Source organism: Sinohyriopsis cumingii, chromosome 14 (assembly GCF_028554795.1).
Source record: "Sinohyriopsis cumingii isolate HCF-2022 chromosome 14, ASM2855479v2, whole genome shotgun sequence".
NCBI classification, from domain to species: Eukaryota; Metazoa; Mollusca; class Bivalvia; order Unionida; family Unionidae; genus Sinohyriopsis; species Sinohyriopsis cumingii.
Genome location: NC_142974.1, coordinates 85,716,367 through 85,730,987, shown reverse-complemented (window position 1 = coordinate 85,730,987; position 14,621 = coordinate 85,716,367). Strand labels below are relative to the sequence as shown.

Below are 14,621 nucleotides of genomic sequence, written 5' to 3'. Positions count from 1 at the left end.
AAACAGATTATATTATCAAACATACCTAGCAAAAATATGTAACCTAGACATCCAGTTTCTGCTCAAATTCAAGGCGTCCCATGAAGGCGAAAAATCACTAGCCCGAGAAAGAAAGGGTGATAAAAACTTGCACCCAAAATTGTAATCGTTTTCTTTGTTAGACAATCTTCTAGACGTGTATATTACTTAGAGAAATAAGGTTGAAAGCAGTTGTAATTTACAACTGGCATGCGTCCGATAGCCAGTGTTACATAATATGTTTGCCTGAGTACGGTTCTAAAACGCCATATTAAACATGGTGAAGAATCAACGCTACAAGCGAAAACTAATTCCTCTCATACAAGGACAGTAATAATGATACACATTTCACAACTGAAATATTGAACTAACCAAAAAGAACAGATTTCGATATGCTAACAGAAATTCCAGAAGTTTTGGTTACCTTTGGGCCAAAATGTTTCTACATGAGCCAATAATGATTCCAGCATGCTGGAATTCTGAGTGTCTCCGTCCTCCAAACCAGAGTAAAGTAAGAAAATAAGCGTTATGAATGAGAACAAACTTAACCTATGTAATACACATTTTGAACAAAACACATTGCACCGTATGTAAAACACATTTGAACAAAACACATGGTAACTTATTTTGTAACGTATGTAATACACATTTTGAACAAAACACATTGCACCGTATGTAAACACATTTGAACAAAATACACTAACTTATGTTGCAACGTATGTAATACACATTTTGAACAAAATACATTGCACCGTATGTAAAACACATTTGAACAAAACACAGTGTAACTTATGTAACACACAGTTGACCAAAACACATTGTAACTTATGTATGAAACATTTGAACTAAACACATTGCAACTTATGTAACACACATTTGAACAAAACACAACAAATATATCACGAAATGCATTTCGATGTGTATAAAAGAAAATCATAATAAATTATTTATCCTACCTTTGAATATAGGATAATACACAATATATCAAAGAATGATGCATGTCGCATTTCTAATTGCCCCAATATATCTTCATTAGAGATCTTTTTTAAGGTTATTAAAAATAAATGTTATTTAAATCACCGACAAGAACTAATATCGTATATATGACATATGCCTCTGTATGCGGCTCAAAACGTTTTCAAACTTTCATAATTTGAAGTTTCTATTGCACAGGCGAATACACAACGAATTGAATTAATCAACGTTGAAAAAGCTGTTGCAAATGATTTTGAGGTAAATTCCAATGGTAGATGCTTCTTGGAAAACAAACGACGAATTGCCAATGAATGTGAATTATTCGAAATTTTTAATGCAAGTTTTAGTACGGATTTACGGAGAGAAAAATTGATGGATAGGCTAAACCAAAAAAATGCATGTAAATCATGAAAATAACAGTCTATGGAAATTCGTTACTAGCTGATTAAATCGTCTTCATAATAACGGCCCTGTGATGACGTTTACAGCATGCTAAATTATCTGATATCTGAATATAACTTTCAGACAAAAAGTTACGTTCTTCTGACCTTTGGGTCAGTTGGACACGACGATGTTGGTGTTACAATGACATATACTTGTAGGTTACTTTTGAGAAACAGCGGAAACTGTAATACTAAACGCGTGTTTGACTTTAAGTAACAAGGGAATCCACCAGTTAACATGTTCCATGCCGAGGGGAATATTTGAGTTTCTTTTTAAAAAAAATATATATTGGAGGTATTATGAACAAAATATTGTGAAATGTATTTGGGTTCCTGAAAAGGTAACAAACGAACAGTAGGAGAAACATTGCATGGTAGACATCACGAAAGAAATGTGTGTGTGTGTGTGTGTGTGTGTGTGTGATTTGGATTTTTAACGTAGCTTTAACAATGATTCAGTCATATCACTACGATGTCTGCAGTGTGGCTGTTTATAGTGAAGTCTAACATTGGGGCATCATGCCGCAAACATGTAACATGGTGTCACACCCAGTCACATTATCCTGACACCAGGCTGACCAGTCCTAACACTAACTTGTTAATGCCATGATAGTTAAAATCTGTACCATAAAATACATTTATAATAAAACAGTATATATTTTCTTCAAACTTATTCAACTAGTTGAGAGTAATTATATTTAATTTCGTAATACTCCATGAATTAGGACAAGCACTGAACAAAACTCGATACAAGCCTTGTATAATATGCAGCCTACAGTGGCATAGCTTTCGCATGCTTAAAATTTGAGCAATGAATAATTTTCATCAATTACAATGATTTAGTTTGATATAGAATTGGTAAAGAAATATTGCTATTTTGTTGTCTTACTAGCTGAAGCGATTTTCAAAGTGCTGTTTTATACATTTCATTTATACTGTGTGTTGTCTTTTATCCATGATAATAGATTGTGTTTCAGTTTGTAAACAACATTTTACGTAGCTAATGTTGTCCACGTTTGTAGATTTATTCTAAGATAAGTATTACTTATAAGTAAACATGTTTACTTGCATCTTATTCAGGACATTGGCTTTCTCATTGCGAATTCCGGATCTACCTGATATTTTCCATGTTATTTACTAAAATTTAAGTGGAAGACAGGACCTTGTTTATAACTTCAAATGTTTTATAAATTAACTGCAGGCCCTTACCCTGTTCTTCTTATTGTGCCTTAGGTTTATATTAAGTTTGTTTACATCAGAATTATTTATTCCTATCTCAACGTATATACTGCAGTCTTCTAGTTGTGTATAGTTCTAACTTGAGAAGATTTACTCATTTGAATTATTTATTGGAATTACAAAGTGCCCATTAACACTTTCGGTCTAAACCACTATTTTGGGATTATTGGGAATTCATTTAGAGACATTTAGGATTATATCATTTGCAGCACATCACCACTCTTCCACGCCAATCGTACATCAGCACATTCGAGATTGGAAATCGTTGGAACAACACTGACATTAACTTGGAATACCTTGTACTTGCTCACTTTTGATATAACCTTTAAGACTATCTGGGATTTAATTCACAATACAGTAAGTCCTTTTTTAAATGCTCACTTTGTGTTGTAGGAAGATAAATTACTTGTTGGAATGTTACAGAACTTGTTTTTAATTTTTTTTTATTTTTTTTGCTTTCTTTCTTTTCTGTTACATAGATTAAGACCTTGGATTCGTAGCATTGCCCTAAACATAAAGTCAAAGTTGAATAAGTACAAACTCAGTACCTCATTCTTGAGTAATTCGTCATTCAGTTCGTGTTTAATTATATCAACTAATAAGGATTCTTAAAACCGACATCCATTAATAACTTATCTTATAAAGTAATCTGATAGCAAATATTACAAGGAATTGAATAATTCGTCAGGAAACAGATTTCTAAGCGTACAAGGAAGCACATGTCCACGAGCACACTCGAATGGTTTAATTGCACCTATTTTTGATCAGGCGATGAAATATCTAGCAAAACTGTAACTAAATGTTACCTTGGTGATCCATGCAATTGTTTTTAAGCAAATTACAGCGTCTTTCCAATTACTGTCATTATTTACGAGTAATCGTAGTATTTTTTTTTTTTTTTTTTGTATTTTTTTTTTTTTGTATTTATGCCAAGGAACTAAGTAACCCACCGTCACCTTCTTTGTCTGTTAAACAAGTTTTCTCAAATCTTATTACAGTTTATTTTTTATTTTTTGTTTTGTATTTATGCCAAGGAACTAAGTAACCCACCATCAGCTTCTCTTTCTGTAAAACAAGTTTTCTCAAATCTTATTACAGCTGCCGAAATAAAGCGTACATCTGGTGAAACTTGAAACGTTAATGAAGTAATTTACCGCGTATTTCATATGAGGAAATCTGCTATAATTTCCCTGTCTATTTGTTATTTTTCTAAACATTTAATGTAGCAGTCAACAGTAACTTTCAACCAGTAACATTATCTTGACACCAGGCCGACCAGTCCTACAACTAACCTCTTAATGCTGAGCGCCAAGCGAGGCAGCTCTTAGTACCATTTTTATAAGTCTTTGGTATGACTCGGCCGGGGATCGAACCCAGAACCTTCCGCATCCGAGGCCGACGCTCTAACCACGAGGCCACCGGGGTGGTTACGAAAGAAATACCACGTTTATGTGACATTGCTATAATTTAAGAAGCAATGCATTCCTCTGTATGGTAAGTTACACATTTTATTAAGTTTCTTCAAAATGGAAGATAAAGTTAGGTCATTTTTGTCCTGATGTTCTATCATTACCAGACCGCTACTGTGGCCTAAGTGGTTAGAGAGTCTGCCTCCGATGAGGCAGCCCGCAGGTTTGAGCCCAGGTCGATTTATACCAAAGACATCTCCCGTTACAAAAACGGTACTAGCACTTGTCTTGTTAGGTCTGGCCAGCCTGGTCTCAGAATGTTGTGGCTGGATCGGACATCATGCTACATGTCTGCGACATAATACCCCAGTACTAGATATTACTATAAAAAGCCACACTGCAGACATCGTAGCGATGTCAATGGAACATAGATTTGGATTTAATATCCAATACACACACACACACACAAATGTTCATCTCCACGGTTTAATGTATGTGGTTTGCGAAGGTGAGAAAGATTATTTTAGTGACGACGAAAATAGCAATAACGATGATGATGAGTAAGAGTCCTTCAGATTATGTTAATGACATCTGAGTTATTTCTTACACAGTCTCTAAACTTTGACTGTGATAATAACAGTCCATATGAAACACTGAAAATATCACTTTGTCAGATATTAATTATTATTTTATGTAGATAACACCATAAACTTTAAATAATCATTTTTACTATACTATAGTGTCCAGATTTCAGACATAGAAGACACAAATTGGTGCATTAAATCATCGATTTCTTTTTAATACCCTTAATCAAAGTTTTATTTCAAATCATCTGCTCTTAATCTTTGTCCCAAGTGCGTTTAAAAACTAATAACTTTCGCCCGCATTTTCTTTCCTTAATAATTTGAATCGACTAAACCTTTTGGAACAAACGGAGTCTCTAAAAATGTAATAAACTCCTTTTGATATTAAAGCAGCTTTCACCATTCAATCATATACTCTTGTTTGTTGACCTGTAAATATTATTTTCGTCACATACGGATGTGCGACTAATTTGTATGTTGCGAGTTCTGTTCATTGTACGTACATTTCAGTTATGTTTCAGTTATTGCCAAACGAAATAGCCATAAGTAGCCATAACATTTTGAATATGTCAGATATCTTGGTATTTTCAAAAATTTGTTTTAAGAAGATTGTTTACTGTATGCGTGTATGCATGCGTGTTTACATCAAAGAAACCGCAGTTAATAAAATTATGTGGACTAAGCAGTGATATAGATTTGCAAATTAATAGCTGACATCAAAGCTAAATACATTTTGATCTCTGTCAAACGATTTCAAATATCTCGTGAAGTATTAGGTAGCAGATATTTTTGAATGCATCCATCGCATTTAGACATGTATCGAAAATTTCAGAGTTTCAAGGAATATACGTCATGGCATATGAACATAGTGTTTGACCACTTTATTTATGTCCAAATGTATGTATGTATGTATGTATGTATGTATGTATGTATGTATATGTATGTGTGCGTGCGTGCGTGCGTGCATGTATGTATGTATGTATGTAGGTATGTAGGTATGTTATGCAACTATGTATGCAACTATGTATATATGTACGTATGGATGGATGTATGTATGCATGCATGCGTGCATGCATGTATGTATGTATGCATGTATGCATGTATGTATGTATTTGTGTGTGTGTGTGCGTGCGTGCGTACGTACGTGCGTATGTATGTATGCATGCATGCATGTATGTATGTATGTATGTATGTATGTATGTACGTACGTGCGTACGTGCGTGCGTATTTATGTATGCATGTATGTATGTATGTATGCATGCAAGTATGTATGTATGTATGTACGCATGCATGCATGTATGTTTTTATATATGCATGCATGCATGTATGTAGGTATGTAGGTATGTAGGTATGTATGTATGTATGTATGTATGTATGAATGTACATACATATGTATGTATGTATGTATATATGTATGTATGTATGTATGTATGTATGTATGTATGTATGTATGTATATATGCATGTATGTAGCATGTATGTATGTGTATGTATGTATGAATGTATGTATGTACGTATGTATGTATGTGTGTGTACGTGTGTGCCTATTTATGTATGTATGTATATATGTATGTATGTATGTATGTATGTATGTATGTATGTATGTAATGATGCATGCAAGTATGTATGTATGTATGTATGTATGTTTGTGTATGTATGTATGGATGTTTCTGTATGTATGTATGTATGTAGGTATGTATGTAGGTATGTATGTATATATGTATGTATGTATGTATGTATATATGAATGTACATACATATGTATGTATGTATCTATGTATGTATGTAGCATGTATGTATGTATGTATGTATGTATGTATGTATGTATATATATCTATGTATATGTATGTATGTATGTGTGTGTTTGTGTGTGTGGATGTATGTATGTATGTATGCATATGTAGGTAGGTAAATATGCAGCTTGTAAACTACTGTGGGTAGTTGGGCAGGTAAATAGGTAGACATATAATATTAATTGATTACAAGACCTCTTAATTATGTTTTGTTTAAAAGTAAAGGATCTCAGCAACAATAATGACAAGCCATTAGATATTTTTCGGTTATATTACATTACTGCACACATTTTCTTTAGACGTTGTCGTGTGTATTTCACCCAGATTTGATACATGTATTATGACGCAACGTTTCAAATGCTTGGTTTTCTATTAAAAACCACTCGATGTACAATCATCTTCACGAGTTATTTCAGCCCACAGGATGCGTATTGTTCAAATCACAACGAAGTCCTTGTTGAAGAAGAAGACAGATTTATTTATATGAGTCTCTGACACAGTAAATTGCCATATTAGGTATTTAGCATAATATGACTAATACAAATTAATTTAGTGCAAATCCGGGTGAACGCACAGCGGTGTCGCATGCTGAATAACAAATCGTGATTTGACAGATAATACTTAGCAAACGATTTGAACACGCCGCCATGTCATTCTCATTATTAAGCCACTTCTTGGTTGTATTAACAAATAATCAAGGATACTTTTGTCACGATTAAAAAAGCCTAGACAAACTTGCCTATGACACAGTACTATTTATCTTCGACACTAATGTTAACCAAACTTGTATTTGGTTTACTTTGACCGCTCCGGTGGAATAGTGGTTAGTGTTATACTGTAGAAATCGTAGCGATATGATGGACAATTTGTTAAAAGCTACGTTAAAAATCCAAATCACACACACATTTGGTTTACTGTCTATTATCCTCTATTGAGAGTGTTACATATATATGTGATAAATGGTTGTTTTCACGATTTCAGACGAACTGGCAAAACAAAAAGGAGTAAAATTAAGAAGTTATGTTTTAGTTCATTTGTTTCATAAATGGGAAGAAAGAGGTGAACACAATCGTCGTTAGTCGATAATTGCAAGCTATATCGTTATTTTCCTTATTCTTAAATTTAATAGATCAATGTTCATGTAAGTGACACTTAAATATATATATATATATATATATATATCTATCTATCTATCTATATACATATATATATATATATATATATATATATATATATATATATATATATATATATATATATATATATATAAAGCCTATTAGTGCATTTACGTCACTTTATTCAGCGTCAAATCGACGAGGATCACCCGGTCAACCCAACGCATCCTTATGAAAGGATCCTATTTTTAAAACAAAATTAGCTGGGCGATTTATTCTCATATTTACCTACTCACTCAGTTTTATGTATGTATGTATGTATGTATGTATGCATATCTCTCTGCATGCATATGTAGGCAGGTATATATGTAGTAATTCAATATACAGCTTGTGAGTTATTGCAGGTAGTTGGCCAGGTAAATAGGTAGTCATATAATAAAAAATATTTAATGTGAACTTACAAGCTTACAATGAATCCCTTGTTGCGTACAGGACTTCATAATTCTGCTTTGTTTACAAAAAAAGAATCTCAGCAACAAGCATGACATGATATTATTTCATTACTGCACACATTTCCTATTAATAACCACGGGATTCACTATCTTCTTCTCACATACATTTTTAGTCTACTGGATTCATATTATTTAAGGCACAAGAAGTCCGCGTGGAGGAAGTTGGTGCTAACATCGATTCTAGTTATTTATATGAGTGTTTGACAGGAGGAAATGTCCATATTTGATGTTTGTATGTATGTATGTATGTATGTATGTATGTATGTATGTATGTATGTATGTATGCGTGCGTGCGTGCGTGCCTCTGTGTGTGTGTGTGTGTGTGTATGTACCACTATGTCTGGTGTATACTTATAACTTGAACAGATTATGCAATAATATCATCGCAAGCAAAGCTCATTAATAGCGTACCCTCCGTGTTCTGACCTATATTTGTCGAATAATTATTTCGTTGACTTAATTTGCTATCTTTAAAGAATAAAAGAGTGAGATGTGCACAATATAAGCGATATTACACACACACACACATTCTAAAATACCAATACATATATCGGAGACCAAGTTGACATGTTTGCTGAAATGCTATGAATGCCCAATACACTCGTTGGTTCATACCAGATATGTGCAATTTATCAGTATTAATGCATCCATACTTACGAATAACACTAACATTTGATTATTTGGCGGATAAATTGCATTTAGCATCTTTACTTTTACTGGTGGACCATTCCTAATCCTTACTAGAGATCAGCTGCTTTCCTGAAAGGATCGTCTGTCATAAGACGATTTTACTTTCTTTTCCGCAATCTCCTTATATATTTAACCATTATGCTGAGTAAGCCACAGACAACAAACGGTAAGCTTTATGCCAACATGTATTGTTATATGAGTGAGTCATAATTAAAAACCTGCACGTCTACGGCTTCAAACCACAGCTTGTCGAGATTTATGATCGTTACTTGTGGTTTATTCTTCTGTAGACATTGTTTTGTAGGATTCGGCTTCAAACTTTGCTCCATCTGTTTTGCTCTGGATTTGCAACTTTTACCAGCGCTGGTTACTTTGGTTTAATTTGTATCTATTGTACGGTGTTTTCCAAATATTCCGAAGTCTTTGCAGTATTATTAGTACCCTGAATTTTATGCATTTGTAGTAACAATTAAATAAAAAATATGACAAATATAATTGGTGTAGCAATACCATTTATAATAAAGTAGACAATCCGTAGCGAATACATATTTTTCATATTTATTCAGCCTCGATACCTGAGTTGCTTATTAATGTCCATGCAGGTGCAATATTAAATAAATAAGCTTTAGAGGAATACAATAATGAAAAATTGAAAAGTTTCTCTCGCAACCGGTTGGAAGCATTGCATTTAGACAACGTTGTTTGTTATATTCACCTACTACAATCATACTATGCCATTTTTTTCATTATTGTTAATGCTGCATAAATTTGAATTTATTGGAGACATGATTTGGATGCAAAAAAAGACAACTGAGACTGTGTGAATCCAAAATGTTTACTACAGTTTCGGGGTACTGCTACTTTAAGAGGACAAGCTGTGTTATATCTCCAATTGGATTATACCGTGATTATTCTGTCTTGCAATGTCACATTCACAGGAATAATGCTTATCATGAACAGCCATAAGTTTTCATCTCTCTCTCTCTCTCTCTCTGTATGTTTTTGATTTTTAACGTAGTTTAAAAGATGTTCTGTTACATCGCTACGATGTCTGCAGTGTGACAGTTTACAGTAATGTCGAGCACTGGGACAGCATGCCGCAGACATGTAGCATGATGTCCCATCCAGTCACATTATTCCGTCACCGGACCGACCAGTCGTAATACTAACCTATTAATGCTGAGCACCTATCCAAGCAGCTGTTAGTACCATTTTTATATGTCTTTGGTATAATCATTTTCTATAAAAACGGATTTAATGTGTTCATTCATTATGACACAGAGTTATTTTAATGAATATTGCGAGATTAATTGGGATGCATATACAAAATATTTTCCTGCACTGGCATCAGATTCTAATTCACCGTTATCAATTTCTGGATATGGCAATCAATTTTAATTTCTGGATATGGCCAACTTTCAAGAAATATATTTGACTTCGGTGTAAACAAATGACGTACTTTGCCAGGGATTAGAAATACGCTTCAAACTTTTGAGAGCATCTTACTTCTGCAATAACAACAAATTGAAGAGATTTTGAAAACAATGTATTCCATGTTATTGTTTTATTCATTTAAGTATAAAATACTATACAAATATTTAATTCAATTGTAGTTTAAAAGTTTAAAAATGCGTTCGTTTTTCGCTTATGAAAAATATTACAACTAGGTCAAACGTATCTAACATCTATGATGAGTATGGTAAGTGATTATTTATGTTCGAACATAGTATTTGTAGCATATGAATCACTACAAAACAGCCACACTGGAGTACATGCAACTAAAGTTCATTGTTGTTATTCATGTTGATACAGATACGGAAATATCACATCAGGACAATGTTAATATTGATTTCTGTTATTATATTGATGGATCTAGCAAGACAGAAAGAGGCGATTCAACACAAAGTAAACCGTTGCTAAAGTTTATTTATCCAAAAGTAAATATGATTGTCAGAACTTTGCAAATCAGCAGTCGCCGATATAATACAAATATAAAATAGTATGTAACATCGATAGACCTTTTGTTTTGTAAAACTGTTTATACAATTACGAACATGTCACTTTCAAGCTGTCTGTTTTTGGGGTGATTAATTCAATACAATAGGCCCAGGTTGACCGTGTGGTCAAAGCCTCTCGCTCTTAGAGATCAACGACATTTCAGGTCTGTAAGATTGGGTTCGGTTGGAGTGGCTGTGTGGTGAAAAAGTTTACCCGTAGATTCCAGTGGCTCATCCCTAGATTTTTACGGACTATTTCTCCACCATATATACTGGCAGCCATTTATATCAACAACAGCAATAACAACAAAAACAATTTAATAGAGATTTGCGAACGTGCCCGTCATATTCAATGTCATACCTCATAATTTCTGAGTAACGGAAATACACATGCATATTATCTCTCTCTCTCTCTCTCTCTCTCTCTATATATATATATATATATATATATATATCTATATATATATATATATATATATATATATATATATATATATATATATATATATATATATATATATATATTGCTTGTCCTACTAACTTCAATTAAAAACCGATCCCAGAGCTCCATCGTAAAACTAATGGGCTTTAAAAAACATTAACTAAAGTCTTTATCATGCTTTTTCGGTGGTAGGAATGACATAATTTAAATAGCAATTATACAGTAATTTTGTACTAGCTGTAAAATCCTTGTCAATAACTACAAGACCCATCCATTACCCACACCCAAATAATTTCTTCCTTACATTTGTTAATATATTTACTGCAAAAGATCACTCTTTGTTAAACAATTTGATAGTAAACATCGGCAACACCTCAATACAAATTTTAAAAAGCAAACCTAGTAATATTTTCATTTAACAAAATCTATAGCTTTAAACCAATATTTTAATCTTTTAAAAATGTATGACTAAATCAGCAAAACCTATTCCAAAACTTGGTGTTTCACCAACTGTGGATTCCTTACCTTATATTCGTTGATCCATTGTCCTCAATTTGAATCAATCAATTTCATTTTATACACGAAAATCCTTATATGATATAATTATAGATTTGTCCCAATACGATACTACGAGTCCACATTGAGTCATCATTCTGTCTGTGGTAGACGAAGATACTTGATATTACAAAAAGACCACATGGAGAAGCGTCTTAACTAAGATTACTCTTTAAAACATTAATCTCTAACGATAATGAAAATCTTTATCCAAGTTTATGATATGTTTTCTATTGCGCACTTCAATCTTCTATTGTGCTTACAAGTTTGCAATGAGACACTGAAGATGCAATAAATTCACAACCGACTCAATGGCGAGCTCTCATGCAGACTCTGGATTTTGTAAGATATGGATTACACTAAATATTGATTTGTCGAATCCGCACCAGTAACTTTCATTGCGTGACGTTCGTCATTGATTAGGTGCAGATGGAACAGTGAATACAATTGTTTTAAAATTTTATTCATATCTGCGGCGCACCCTGATTAATACAGCATTAGTTTGCAATTCACGGAATGTTTCCAAGAATAGCGGCTGATTGCATTGCGGGGAGTATTGCACAAGAAGGAATGCCATTTTAAAATTGCCTACACTTACATTTCCTTAAGTATCAGTTTCAAAACTTTTGAAATAATGCATTTACAAAATAGTTGTTTTAGGATAAGCGAGCTGTGAAAACGTAAGAAGTAGTCTTTTTAGTTATATTGCTTATATATATATATATATATATATATATATATATATATAGTTTGGTCTTTCATAGATGGAATTAAAAAAGCATAAGCGGTTGGGGGGTGGGGGTGGAACACTCTTGATGTAGAGAGAAAACAGAGACATGAAAGAGCATCGATACGAAACAAACTAATAATACACACATGGCAGACTAGGAAAACAACATTAAAGTTTTCATTATTTATGAACCGGTATTATGCTCTTTTGAAGTCAATTTTGCTCTGATCTAAGTGGAAACCTAATAAAATTGTAAATATACACCGTTACCAGCATATAATATTTATACTTACGCTTCACAGGGTACAATAACACGGTCAGCATATGTAAAGGGTATGAGTGATACCTAATGTATGTAATTCGACCAAAACTGTCAACATCAGGTACATACCAAAGATATGAATGTTGTTTCTAGGTGCGAAACAAAATATCCATATTCATCCAGCAAAGCCGTCGAAATAAGGCGAACTTCAATTAATTCGTCAATATATAAATCTGTAAACGTGACAGTTTCTAGATTTTTTAATTCCTGTTATTTTAAAAAATATGACATGACAATGCAGATATGCTCAAAAATACAATAAGTGAAAAATCTATATGGATTTGTGTCGTTTGTTTAAACAACGTTTACATGATATCGTTTTAATAGCTGGTTAAATTTGTAATCTGTCAGGGTTTAGATTAATAATGCTAAAAACAGAATAGCATATAATTAGTCATAAATGGCAAAACAAACTGCTTAACAATTCCAACGTATACGTTTGGGTCAGTGGTCTTATGCTCAGACTATTAGCTATACGATTATCTAAATCATTCCATTTACGTATAAGTAAATATAGATTCTCTTAAGACTGTCTCAAGCGTATTTTATTATATGCTAGTCTACTATTTAGAGTATATCTAACTTATTTCAGACTGTCTAATTTGGTGTCTGTAATCTTACATTCTTGTTATCCTCCTCCGCACCGCGCGTTTCCAAATACAGCCTAAATTACTCTGCAGTGAGTTTGTGGTAAATTAAGTGTAAGTTTCATGTTATCTCAATGTTATCCATTACTGCGTCTGACATTTCGACAGTCTAAAGAATATATGGAGTCTTTTATTGACTTGGTCTAGAAAATGACATGGTAATACATTTTAAGGAACGACAGTGTGATTAACGAGACCTACAACTGTTAGGTATGGTTTGGAATTTAGATAAACGAGGCTGAGGTAGGGAAGAGTAGGCGGGGATAGTGTTGGAGTGGGAGGGGGTATTTAACATTTATCTTTAACGTTTCAAGATGTAGATTTTGTTAAATATAATACGTAGAATATTTAGAATACATATCACATGCACACAAAAAGCATCAAATGAAACAGAAAACAACGAAAACAAATTTGCTATTTAATGGTTACGTGTAATGGATAATAATTTTTTATTGATGTCAGCGAAGTATAAAAATAAAATTAAATGAGCGATTGGAGAACGATTTAAATGCCGATTGTTCTTAATGCGAGTTTTATTTGTGTTCTCGTGGATTGTTTAGGCAAATAATGATAATCTATATAGTACATATTAATCAGAACCAATAATAACAAAAGCATTTTTCTTCAATTCCGTAGACAGGAACATGAAATCGACCCTAGACTCTTCTGTGAATGCCTTGATCAAACGTAATTATTAGGTTTTAGCAAAGCAGTACAGAGCAACATCTCTGTACCAGTCGCCTATTGCAATGACACAATTTAAACCCGAGGAAAGGCTGGTAACTTAACGTAGGGAATGGATACAGCAAAATTACTTTGGGAAAACAGGATGTTATATACATATTCTAGGCAGTTTTCTAAAGGAATCGAGCTTTATATCAGGTCGAACTGTGTTCCATATATAATGCCTTATTTCATAATATGTATTTGTATCTCAGTGGACCGGGCGGAATATTCCAAATACACTATCTGTATCAAACTCCTAGACTAGAAGCAACTTTCTTTACCAAGCCATGATTTAATTCATTGGTATTCGTATCATGCATTTAAAATTCAAATATCTCATTTTAAATACGGAAAGGATCGTAGTCAGATATTATTAGTTTCCTTGTATACGTGTTATCTAAAAGATTCAAACTGACTCTGACATTA

General features: G+C 33.1%; 1 protein-coding gene across 2 annotated transcripts in view; it reads right to left on the bottom strand.

The window, feature by feature from the left end:
• LOC149784294 (transient receptor potential cation channel subfamily A member 1-like) overlaps positions 1–14,621 on the bottom strand; it is a 60,663-nt gene that overhangs the window by 10,815 nt on the left and 35,227 nt on the right. Inside the window, exon 1 of one of the 2 annotated variants that reach the window (XM_089932312.1) lies at positions 11,741–12,075. The exons of the other annotated variant lie outside the window; for it this stretch is intronic. The gene's annotated coding sequence lies outside the window, so the exon portion shown is untranslated. Of the gene's footprint in view, positions 1–11,740; positions 12,076–14,621 lie in introns of those variants that run through there. 2 annotated transcript variants of the gene reach the window in all.